General features: G+C 41.4%; 1 pseudogene; it reads right to left on the bottom strand.

The window, feature by feature from the left end:
* Positions 1 to 5,443: 5,443 nt before the first annotated feature.
* The window catches only part of LOC102280895 (small ribosomal subunit protein uS10-like), a 130,190-nt pseudogene continuing 123,035 nt past the window's right edge, over positions 5,444 to 12,598 (bottom strand).

The raw sequence follows: 12,598 nt of genomic DNA, 5'->3' as shown, positions 1-12,598 counted from the left end.
GGATTTGAAATGGCTCAGCAGGAATGCCATCACCTCCACTAGCTTTGTTTGTAGTGATGTTTCCTAATGCGCACTTAACTTTGGACTCCAGAATGTCTGGCTTTAGGTGAATGATCACACCATTGTGGTTATCTGGGTTATTAAGATCTTTTTTGTATAGTTCTTCCATGTATTCTTGCAACCTTTTCTTAATATCTTCCGCCTTTTTAGGTCCATACCATTTCTATCCTTTATTGTGCCCATTGTTGCATGGAATGTTCCCTTGGTATTTCTGATTTTCTTGACAAGATCTCCAGTCTTTCCCACTGTATTGTTTTCCTCTGTTTCTTTGCATTGATCACTGAGGAAGGCTTTCTTATCTCTCCTTGCTCTTCTTTGGAACTCTGCATTCAAATGGGTATTTCTTTCCTTTTGTCCTTTGCCTTTAGCTTCTCTTATTTTCTCAGCTGTCTGTAAGGCTTCCTCAGACAACCATTTTGCCTTTTTGCATTTGTTTTTCTTGGAGATGGTCTTCATCACTGCCTCCTCTACAGTGTCATGAACCTCTGTCCATAGTTCTTCAGACACTCTATCAGATCTAATTCAGATGAAGCATAAGCTGGAATCGAGATTGCAAGGGAGAAATATCAATAACTTCAGATATGCAGATGACACCACCCTTATGGCAAAAAGGGAACAGGAACTTAAGGGCCTCTTGTTGAAGGTTAAAGAGATGAGTGAAAAAGCTGGCTTAAAACTCAACATTCAAAAAGCAAAGATCATGACATCTGGTCCCATCACTTCATGGCAAATAGATGGGGAAACAATGGAAACAGTGACAGATTTTGTTTTCTTGGGCTCCAATATCACTGCGGACGGTGATTGCTGCCATGTAATTAAAAGACAGTTGCTCTTGGAGGGAAAGCTATGACAAACCTAGACAGTGTATTAAAAAGCAGTGACATTATTTGTCAACAAAGGTCCATATAGTTAAAACTATGGTTTTTCCAATAGTCATGTATGGATGTGAGAGTTGAACCATAAAGTAGGCTGAGTGCCAAAGAGTTGATGCTTTTGAACTGTGGTGTTGGAGAAGGCTCTTGAGAGTTCCTTGTACAGCAAAGAGATCAAAGCAGTCCATCGTAAAGGAAATCAGTCCTGAATATTCATTAGAAGGACTGGTGCTGAAGCTGAAACTCCAGTACTTTGGCCACCTGATGTGAAGAGCTGACTCATTGGGAAAGACCCTGATGCTGGGAAAGATTGAAGGCAGGAGGAAAAGGGGACGACAGAGGATAAGATAGTTAGATGGCATCACCGACTCAATGGACATGAGTTTGCCCAAACTCCAGGAGATGACAGAGGATAGAGAAGCCTGACATGCTACAGTCTGTGGGGTCATAAGGAGTTGGACACGACTGAGTGACTTAGAAACAAAGCCCAATATGTATACACCCAATCCTCAAACAAAGCAGGCCATAGAGGTGCTGACCCCCACACAGTCAAAAATCCACATACAGCTTTCTAGTCCACATACACCCATGGTTCCATGTCCACTGATTCAACCGAACACAGATCACATACTGTTTTAGAATTTATTTCCTGCAGGAAAAAAAACCCACATTTAAGTGCACCTGCGTGCCTTAAGCCTATGTTGCTCAAGGGTCAGCTGTATGTATAATAAATTAAAGCAAATTCCAGGCCCCAAGTGTCTTCCAAAGCTTCCTGCTCCTTATTCCTGAGATGCCTATGTGAAAACCTGGGGTCCTGGTGAGTAATTGGAGAGTCAGTGGCCTAGGTAATCTGAGATCCCCTTTGCTCTCAGGAAATCCTATTATATACTCTCCAAGTCTAATAAGCAGGAATGTGATTTCCCCGAGGCCTTGGATGCCGCTTCAGGGGACCCCTTCCTCTCTTAAGAGGCCCCCAGGGGAACTGATGACAGACGATGCCCGCCTCTCAACTGAGTTGGAAATGAGCCCTCACTCCTGCTCAAGTCCTCTGCCGGGGACCAAGGTCAAATCTATGTGGTCGCAGATCCCAACTCTTTATTATCAGAAATAAAGTAAATTCTACACTTCTCTCCTCCCCCATGCAAGGCAGCAGCAGGCTCTGGCCCTATCTCTGGTAATATCAGGTTTATAAGAACAGTTTCTCACTTTTATTCATTTGAGAATTGAATTAGCTTTCACATTTGCCTCCACAGCTTCAAAGAACATCTCCCAGCCATCATTTACCACACTATTAAATCGAGGAGCATCTTGTCGGCACATCTGATAATTTGATTCTGAGTGATGTTTGTGTTGTTGCAAAGGATTTTAGCCAGCAACAATAACGTTACGGATGTGTGGCTGGGCCTTTTAACTACTAACTCAAAAGAGATTTCGACAACTGGCTATAGCACTGGTAATGAAGAGACTAGATTAGTTTGAAAGTTATTATGTTTCAATAGGAGGAACTGGATTCAATTTAAAGATACTCCCAGGTCTGGCCACTGTAACATCTTCAGTTCCTTACACGAAACTAGGTAAAAAATCTGCTGTTGGAGCAGCGGGCGATCTTCAAGGCCCAGCATGCTAAGTAGGTTCGGGATTGTCACTGTCAAGTTCCCTGTTTAGTTCTTCCTTGTAGGTAAGACCTGCCAAGAGTTATAGGCTCAGTAGTAAGAGCAGAGGGTTTCAACCCAAAACTTCAGTGGTACTTGGGCAAATAACATATTTATCAGATTTCTCTTTAGTCTAATCAGGAAAATAATAATAATAATGCTGTCGATGGGATTCATTTAGATCAGAATTTCTCACCCTTGGCACTATTGACTTGGGGATGGACTCATTGTTGCGGGGGTTTGTCTGGCATATTACGGGATGTTTAGCAGGATCCCTGGCCTCTCCCACTACATACAAGCATTAAACCCCTCCAGAGTGACAATCAAAATTGTGTCCAGACCTTGCCCATCGTGCCTGGAAGCAAAGTCACTCTGAATAAGACCCACTGGTTTGATAATGTCAAGGCTCTTAGATGGTGCCAGACTCATAGCAGGGCTCAGTAACTGTTATTAAGATTTCTTTTTAAAAAGTATCTGAGCAGCCTGGACCCTTCTCATTAATAGTGGATTGAATGTGTGCTCATGGGTCTCTGCTATACCCGCTAGACCAGGATTGTCTGTGGATCCAGGTTAGGAGAACATCTAAGGAGATGTGAATTCTGGTGGCTTTTGTGTGACCCGACAGCCTAAATTTCCTAATCTGCACACTCACAATAGTCAGTGTAATCACACATCTTGCTCACAGCAGGATAAGATACTTTTGTGGACAAGTGAGGCTGACCAGCAGAGTATGTCTCATATCTCCCCATCCTTTTTTTAAATAAACATTTGCATGCATACTAAGTCACTTCAGTTGTGTCCGATTGTGTGCAACCCATGCATTACAGCCTTCTGGCTCCTCCATCCATGGGATTCTCCAGGCAAGAATACTAGGGTGTGTTGCCATGCCCTCCTCCAGGAGATCTTCCCCACCCAGGGATCAAACCCACATCTCTTAAGTCTCCTGCAGTGACAGGTGGGTTCTTTAAAACTAGTGCCAGCTGGGAAGCCCAATAAACATTTATTCAGTGTCTATTATATGCCAAGTTACGTCCTGGGCATTTGGGATACAATGGATAAGTGTTCGTCTTGGTCTTCTAGAAGTTACAGTGTGGCAGAAAATACACACAGAGAGAAAAAATGACTATGGCAGAGAATGATAGAAATAAAGAAGCAAAGAAAAAGATAGAAAGAAGAAAAGGAAGGAAGGAAGGAAAGGCCAGAGTAGAACTTGACCACCCAACACAACCTGGAATATCAGAAAGACTCCTTTGTGAGACTCAGAGTTTTGAAAATTTAGGACCTAGTTTTTCCTCTCCCAAAACTGGCTGTAAGGATCTATTTCATATTCAATCTTTTTACTTTTCAGACTAGAAAATTTGAGGACAAAGAGATAGTAACTCTTGTTCAAAGAAACCCAGTGAGTCGTCCCTGAGTTCAGAGTTTCTTTATGCTATAGGTCGTGTGTGTGTGTGTGTGTGTGTGTGTGTGTGTGTGTGTGTAGGTTAAGTCTCTTCAGTCATGTCCAACTCTTTGCGACCCTATGGACCGTAGCCTGCCAAGTTCCTCTGTCCATGGGATTCTCCAGGCAAGAATATTGGAGTGGTTTGCCATGCCTTCGTCCAGGCGATCTTCCCAACCCAAGAATCAAACCCATGTCTTTTGTCTCCTGCATTGGCAGGTGAGTTCTTTACCACTAGCGCCACCTGGGAAGCCTTTAGGCCTCCTATAGGAGGCAAATAAATCCAATAAACTGAATGTGGCTGACAAAATGCTCTATTCACCAGAGGAAAATACAGTGATTTCTCAGTTTCTAGTACTGCATCCTGGCCTCTGTGTGTGTTTATGTGTGTGTGTGTCTGTCTGTGTATATGTATGTGCGTCTATGTGACTATTGAGACATTGGCAATATCTGTTGTGATATTTGCCCATTGCTGGCTGTTTCAAAGAGAACAGACTGCTCGACAAGGGTAGTCATGGACTTGAAATGGTCTAGAAGCTGCCGTTCACTGGCAAGTGGGGTAAGAGTTTCTCTAGCAGAGACAGAAAAGTGTGAGGGGAATGTAGCCACAGTAGGAGCAGGAATCTTTCCTTTATTCTAAACCAAGAAAATGCTCATGACCTGACAGGTAGTGCTCTAACAAGTGTTTAGTGTTTGAATGAATTAATGCATAAGGGAAGAGAAGTAAATAAGTGAGTAAAACTTGAAGCAAGTGAGTTCTTCCTGTGTTTACTTCCAGAAGAGAAGGGTAAATTCCATCTTTGGTTTTGTCTGGCCAGCCTGCCTCTTTTTCTCCAAATTGTCCCTCCACCTACAACATCCATTTGTTTTCCTTTAGAGGGACCGTGTTCTCACATGACCCTGCATCTCCTGTCACTGGTAGCTGGTCCAGGAGCAGACATCTGATCCAGAATGGGCCCATCAGAGCATACTTCTCTGCACCGGAAGAACTGAGTGACCAAAGAAGGTGTCCCTGACCCCTGCTAAGCCAGTGAGTCCATTCATGAGGCCATTTAGACTAGCACTGAGGAAATGAGTTCAGTATCTCTAGAATGACTGACATCATAAGTAGAAAAATCAGGAGTTAGCAGGAGCCATTTTTTTAAACAACTGATTATCAATTTATTGGGGGCTTCTCTGGTGGCTCAGATGGTAAAAGAATCTGCCTGCAACATGGGAGACCTGGGTTTCATCCCTGGGTTGGGAAGATCCTTGGAGAAGGCAATGGCCACCCATTCCAGTATTCCTGCCTGGAGAATTCCATGGACAGAGGAGCGAGAGTGGCAGGCTACAGTGCACAGCATCAGGAAGAGCCAGACATAAGTGAGCGACTAACACTTTCACTTCTCACTTTCACTTTATCAGTTTATTAAAAAGGTTTAAGCATCTGCAATGGTGACTTCAACCTTGACTCCTGACTCAGTGATGATAGAAGTGATCTGTTTGACAATCTCAGAATGTGCAAGTCAATGTTGCTTGCGCATCCTTGCCTGGAAATAATTCCAAGTCTTAGAACAACCTTTTCCAAGTCCTCCTTGTATCCTTGTAGTTGTTCTCAGAGTCTCAGTAGGCATCTGAACCCATGCTTGCAGTTTGAGGTTCTTTTCCTTCACACCTCTGGTCAGCTCAGCACTAACCTTCTCCAAAGACTTCATGTTGCGGCTGAGGGTGATTCTAATCTGGTGAATCACCACCACTGGCTCCACGGAGTAGTGTGTGTGTGTGTGTGTGTGTGTTCAGTTGCTCAGTCATGTCCGACTCTTTATACCCCATGGGTTGTAGCCTGCCAGGCTCCTCTGTCCATGGAATTTTCCAGGCAAGAATACTGGAGTGGCTTGCCAATTCCTCCTCCAGGGTTCCTCCCAACCCAAGGATTGAACCTGTGTCTCCTTCATTGGCAGGCGGATTCCTTACCACTGCACCAACTTACAGTATCTTTAAAAGCCACAGGTAAGGTGAGGCTTCCTGACCAACTTGTTCCTGGGGAGAGTGAACAGTGGTGGGTCAGGAACAGAAGCAGGTGGCCTGGGGCTCCGCTGCAGCAGTGACCTGCATTTTCCTCAAAAAGCAGGAGCTGTGTTTTTTGCTGCGTAGCTACAAACCATGTACAATGAGAGAAAAGAAAAAAGGAAAAAACAAGCAGACAGATGCTATAGGAAATGGAAGAAGAATCTCAGTATGTCTGAATCTTGGTTTTATGGTTCCTGAGGTCTCCCTGCATTCCTGCCTTTTCCTGGGCTTGATTCATCCGTTCTTCACGAGATCCCTCCAGGTCCTTATAATTCCATTTTTCCTTAAACTATTTTGAGTTGTGTGTCTGTCAGTTGCAGTCAACAGAGTCCTGGCTGAACACACAGGCCAGGCATCAAGATAAGTTCATTCCCTTTGCCTGATTTGTCACTTCTGTGGATGGTATCAGGCAGGCGTACACCTCCACACTGTAAATCATCAACACAAGGCCCTTGGTCTGTAATAAAGCAGCATTCTCCTTCAAATGCATTCAATACACCTTCATAAGAGTAATAGCTCAGAAGTCGCTTTGTAACAAAGATGCCGATATTACAGAAACTCAAGATGGAGAATTTACTGGAGAGAGAAGAGCAGTCTATTGACCTGCTACAAATGTTCTGGCTCTGTCATTATTCAAATATTTCTATTGCCTGGACTCCTGAATTTTTTTCTCTGTCTTCTGAACATGAGGGAGTCTTTCTCCTAAGCCTTTCCTACCTGTATGACTTTGAATTAATGCTCCTCTGTGGAAAAGGCAGGCCATGGTGTAACAGTGTGTGGCAGCAAATAGCCCAAGCTGCCAATGAAACCACATAATCTGGAAGCCTCCATTCAGAGAGGAAGGAAAATCACCCTTTATCCACTGCTGACCACTTTTCTAGGCACTGTCCACTTGTTATTATCTGTCATAACATAGCAAATGTGATGCTCACAGACACACAGCAAGGACTGATACCGTATTTTAGAGGAAGCTGAGGCTCAGATTAGTTAAGGAAGTGGTCCAACTGATCAGCTATGGGGCAGGGCTTGAAATTTGGATTTTTCTGGTTTTTCTGTCTTTATAGCCCGTGTTCCCTCTTTGTTGAGATCTTTGAGGGACACAGAGAGACTGCCCAGGAGAAATTCCTGACTGCCCAGAGTGGAAGGAAGTCATGGCTCATTCAAACCAGGCTCTCCTTACTGAAACATGAGCGCCTGCAGTCTATAGGACCTACTGCACCCCAGGACACTTCCCTCTTTTTAACATGGAAACTCCATGTTGGAAACCTACCATTTTTGTACAATAACAGAAGAAAATGCTCAACTACCTTTTGTCCCGAAATTCTTGTTCCTGGCTTATTCTCCCCTCTGCTGCTAATATGGACATTCTCCTTTCCACTCAGCTGGGTCCAAAGCCTCGGAAATAGTTTGCTGACTGCTTTCTTTACCAAATTTCTATTTTGTACCCCGGAGCAAAAATGAGATCTGAGAAACTGTAAATCTGCCTGGTGTCCCTACGTTGCTTCTTGCGCTGTTGGTGGGAATGTAAATTGATACAGTCACTGTGGAGAATAGTATGGAGATTCCTTTAAAAAAGTAAACGTATGAGCTGGGGTGTCCACTTGGCCATTTTCCAGAAGGAGCTCTGGTCTGAAGAGCTGGGTGCAAGGCCTCTGCTTGAGCAAGTGAAACCAGACTAAGCATTAAAGGAAAAAAAAAAAAAGAGAGAGAGATCACGCCCTGAGCCTTTGGAGTGGGAGTACTGACACCAAGACCCTAGACTACCAGAAAACTATCCCTAGGGAGTATCAAATAGTGAGAACTCACACAAAGGAAACCACTTGAACACAAGACCCAGCATCGCCCAACCACCAGTAGCACCCTGTGCAGGATGCCTCATCTAAACAACAAACAAAACAAAAATATAAACCCAGTCACCAGCAGACAGGATTACCACCTCACTCAGCCTTGCCCTTCAGAGGAAAAACAAATATACAAAACACTCAGCACAAATCTCACCTTATACAAAGTTTACACAAACCACTGGACCAAGCTTAGGAGGCCAGAAACCAAAAGGAAGAAAGAATTCAACCTTGAAGCCTTTGGAAAGGAGACCTCAAACACAATAAGTTTAAAAAAATAATGAAAAGGCAGCGAAATATTACACAAATGAAGGAACAAATTAGAAACACAGAAGTCCAAATAAGTGAAGAGGAAGCAGGCAAACTACCTGGAAAAGAATTCAGAATGATGATAGTAAAGATGATCAGAAACCTTGAAAACAAAATAGAGAAAATGCAAGAATCAATTAACCAAGGCTTAGAAGAATTATAGGAACAACACAATTACTGAAATTAAAAATACTATGGAAGGAATCGGGCTTCCCTCATAGCTCAGTTGTTAAAGAATCCGCCTGCAATGCAGGAAACCCCAGTTTAATTCCTGGGTCAGGAAGATCCTCTGAGAAGGGATAGGCTACCCACTCCAGGATTCTTGGGCTTCCCTTGTGACTCAGCTGGTAAAGAATCCACCTGCAATGTGGGAGACCTGGGTTTGATCCCTGGGTTGGGAAGATCCCCTGTAGAAGGGAAAGGCTACCCACACCAGTATTCTGGCCTGGAGAATCCCATGGACTGTATAGTCCATGGGGTTGCAAAGAGTCGGACACAACTGAGTAACTTTCACTTTCTGGAAGGAATCAATAGCAGAATATCTGAAGCAGAAAAACGAATCAATGAGCTGGAAGATAAAATGGTGGAAATAAATTCTGAAGAGCAGAATAAAGTAAAAAGAATGAAAAGAACTGAGAATAGCCTCAAAAACCTCTGAAACAATACCAAACGCACCAACATTCAAATTATAGGGGTCCCAGAAGAAGAGAAAAAGAAAGGGTATAAGAAAAATTATAAATGCTGGAGGGAGTGTGGAGAAAAGGGAACCCTCTTACACTGTTGGTGGGAATGCAAACTAGTACAGCCACTATGGAGAACAGTGTGGAGATTCCTTAAAAAACTGGAAATAGAACTGCCTTATGACACAGCAATCCCACTGCTGGGCATACACACCAAGGAAACCAGAATTGAAAGAGACACGTGTACCCCAATGTTCATCACAGCACTGTTTATAATAGCCAGGGCATGGAAGCAACCTAGATGTCCATCAGCAGATGAATGGATAAGAAAGCTGTGGTACACATATACAATGGAGTATTACTCAGCCATTAAAAAGAATATGTTTGAACCAGTTCTAAGGAGGTGGATGAAACTGGAGCCTATTATACAGAGTGAAATAAGCCAGAAAGAAAAACACCAATACAGTATACTAATGCATATAGATGGAATTTAGAAAAATGGTAACAATAACCCTGTATACGAGACAGCAAAAGAGACACTGATATACAGAACAGTCTTTTGGACTCTGTGGGAGAGGGAGAGGGTGGGATGATTTGGGAGAATGGCATTAAGACATGTATAATATCATATATGAAACAAGTAGCCAGTCCGGGTTCGATACACGATTCTGGATGCTTGGAGCTGGTGCACTGGGATGACCCAGAGGGACGGTACAGGGAGAGAGGTGGGAGGAGGGTTCAGGATGGGGAAGACGTGTATACCTGTGGCAGATTCATGTTGATATATGGCAAAACCAATACAATATTGTAAAGTTAAAAATAAAATTAAATTTAAAAAAAAGAAAAATTTTAAACAGATTATAGTTGAAAATTCCCCCAACATGGAAAAGGAAATATTAAATCAAGTCCAAGAGGTGCAAAGAGTCCCATACAAGATAAACCCAACAAGAAACATGCCAAGACACATACAAATCAAACTAACAAAGACTAAATACAAAGAAAGAGTATTAAAAGCAGCAAGGGAAAAGCAACAAGTAACAAACAAGGGAAACTCTATACATTTAACAGTTGATCTTTCAGCAGAAACTCTGCAGGCCAGAAGAGAATGGCAGGATATATTCAAAGTACAGCGAGGAAAAAATCTACAACCAAAATTACTATACCTGGCAGGGATCTCATTCAAAATTGATGGAGAAATAAAAAACTTTTAAGACAAGCAAAAGCTAAGAGAATTCAGCACCACCAAACCAACTTTACAGCAAATATTAAATGGACATATATAGTCAAGAAACACAAGAGAAGGAAAAAGATCTACAAAATCAACCCCAAACAATTAAGAAAATGGCAATAGGAACATATATATCAGTAATTACTTTAAATGTAAATGGATTAAATGCTCCAACCAAAAGACACAGACTGGCTGAATGGATACAAAAACAAGACCCATATATATGCTGTCTACAAGAAACCCACTTCAGACCTAAAGGCACATATAGACTGAAAGTGAGAGGATGGAAAAATATATTCCATGCAAATGGGAAGCAAAAGAAAGCTGGAGTAGCAATCCTCATATCAGACAAAATAAACCTTAAAATAAAGAATATTACAAGAGATAAAGAAGGACACTATGCAATGTTCAAGGGATCAGTCCAAGAGGAAGACATAACAATTGTAAATATTGTTGGATGCATAGGCGCCCAACATAGGAGCACCTCAATACATAAGACAAACACTAACAGACATAAAAAGAGAAATTGGCAGCAACACAATAATAGCAGAAGACTTTGAAACCCCACTCACACCAATGGGCAGATCATCAAACCAGAACATTAATAAGGAAACACATTAAATACATTAAAATGTATCTTAAATGATACATTAGATGAGATGGATCTCATTGATATCTTCGGGACATTCCATCCAATTGCAGAAGAATACACCTTCTCAAGTGCACATGGAACATTCTCCAGGATAAACACCATCTTGGATCACAAATCAAACCTCAGTAAATTTAAGAAAGTTGAAATCATATCAAGCATCTTCTCTGACCACAATGTTATGAGACTAGATATCAATTACAAGAAAAAACTGTAAGAAACACAAACACACGGAGATTAAACAATACGTTTCTAAATAACCAACAGGTTACTGAAGAAATCAAAAGGGAACTCAAAAAATTTCTAGAAACAAATAACAATGAAAACACGACAACTCAAAAACCTATGGGATGCAGCAAAATCAGTTCTAAGGGGGGAGTTTATAGTAATACAATCCTACCTCGAGAAACAAGGAAAACATCAAATAGAGAACCTAACTTCACACCTAAAACAACTGGAAAAAGGGGAACAAATAAAACCCAAAATTAATAGAAGGAAAGAAATCATAAAGATCCAAGCAGAAATAAATGAAAAAGAAATGAATGAAACAATAGTAAAGATTAACAAAACTAAAAGCTGGTTCTTTGAGAAGATAAACAAATTTGACAAAACTTTCGACAGACTCATCAAGAAAAAAAGAGAGAAAAATCAAATAAACAAAATTAGAAATGAAAAAGGAGAGGTTACAACAGACAATGCAGAAATACAAAGGATCATAAGAGACTATTATGAACAACTATATGGATAAAATGGATAACCTGGAAGAAATAGACAGATTCTTAGAAAAGTTAAATCTTCCAAGACTGAACCAGGAAGAAATAGAAATTATGAACAATCCAATTACAAGTAATGAAATTGAAGCTGTGATCAAAAATCTCTCAGAAAACAAAAGCCCAGGACCAGATGTCTTCACAGGACACTTCTATCAAACATTTAGAGAAGAGCTAATGCCTGTCCTTCTAAAACTGTTTCAAAAATTTGCAGAGGAAGGAACACTTCCAAACTCATTCCATGAGGTCACCACCACCCTAATACCAAAACCAGACAAAGACAACACAAAAAAAGAAAACTACAGGCCAATATCACTGATGAACATAGATGCAAAAATCCTCAACAAAATTTTAGCAAACAGAATTCAACAACACATCAAAAAGCTGATCAAGTTGGGTTTATTCCAGGGATGCAAGGATTCTTCAGTATACCCAAATCAATCAATGTGATACATCATATTAACAAATTAAAAGATAAAAACCAAATGATAATCTCAATACTTTTGCCACCTGATGTGAAGAACTGACTCATTTGAAAAGACCCTGATGCTGGGAAAGATTGAAGGTGGGAGGAGAAGGGGACAACAGAGGATGAGATGGTTGGATGGCATCACCGACTTAATGGACATGAGTTTGAGTAAGCTTCGGGAGTTGGTGATGGACAGGGAAGCCTGGTGTGCTGCAGTCGATGGGGTCACAAAGAGTCAGATGTGACTGAGCAACTGAACTGATAATCTCAATAGATGCAGAAAAATACTTTGACAAAATTCATCACCCATTTGTGATTAAAACTCTTCAAAAAATGAGCATAGAAGGAACCTACCTCAACATAGTAAAGGCCATATATAATAAGCCTACAGCAAACATTAATCTCAATGGTGAAAAACCAAAAGCGTTGCCCTAAGATCAGGAACAAGACAAGAATGACCACTTTCCCCACTATTATTCAACATAATTCTGGAAGTCCTAGCTTCAGCAATCAGAGAAGAAAAAGAAATAAAAAGAATCCAGATCAGAAAAGAAGTAAAGTTCTCACTGTTTGCAGAT

This window comes from Bos mutus, chromosome 25 (assembly GCF_027580195.1).
Source record: "Bos mutus isolate GX-2022 chromosome 25, NWIPB_WYAK_1.1, whole genome shotgun sequence".
Classification (NCBI taxonomy): Eukaryota; Metazoa; Chordata; class Mammalia; order Artiodactyla; family Bovidae; genus Bos; species Bos mutus.
This window is presented reverse-complemented; position numbering and strand designations above follow the sequence as displayed.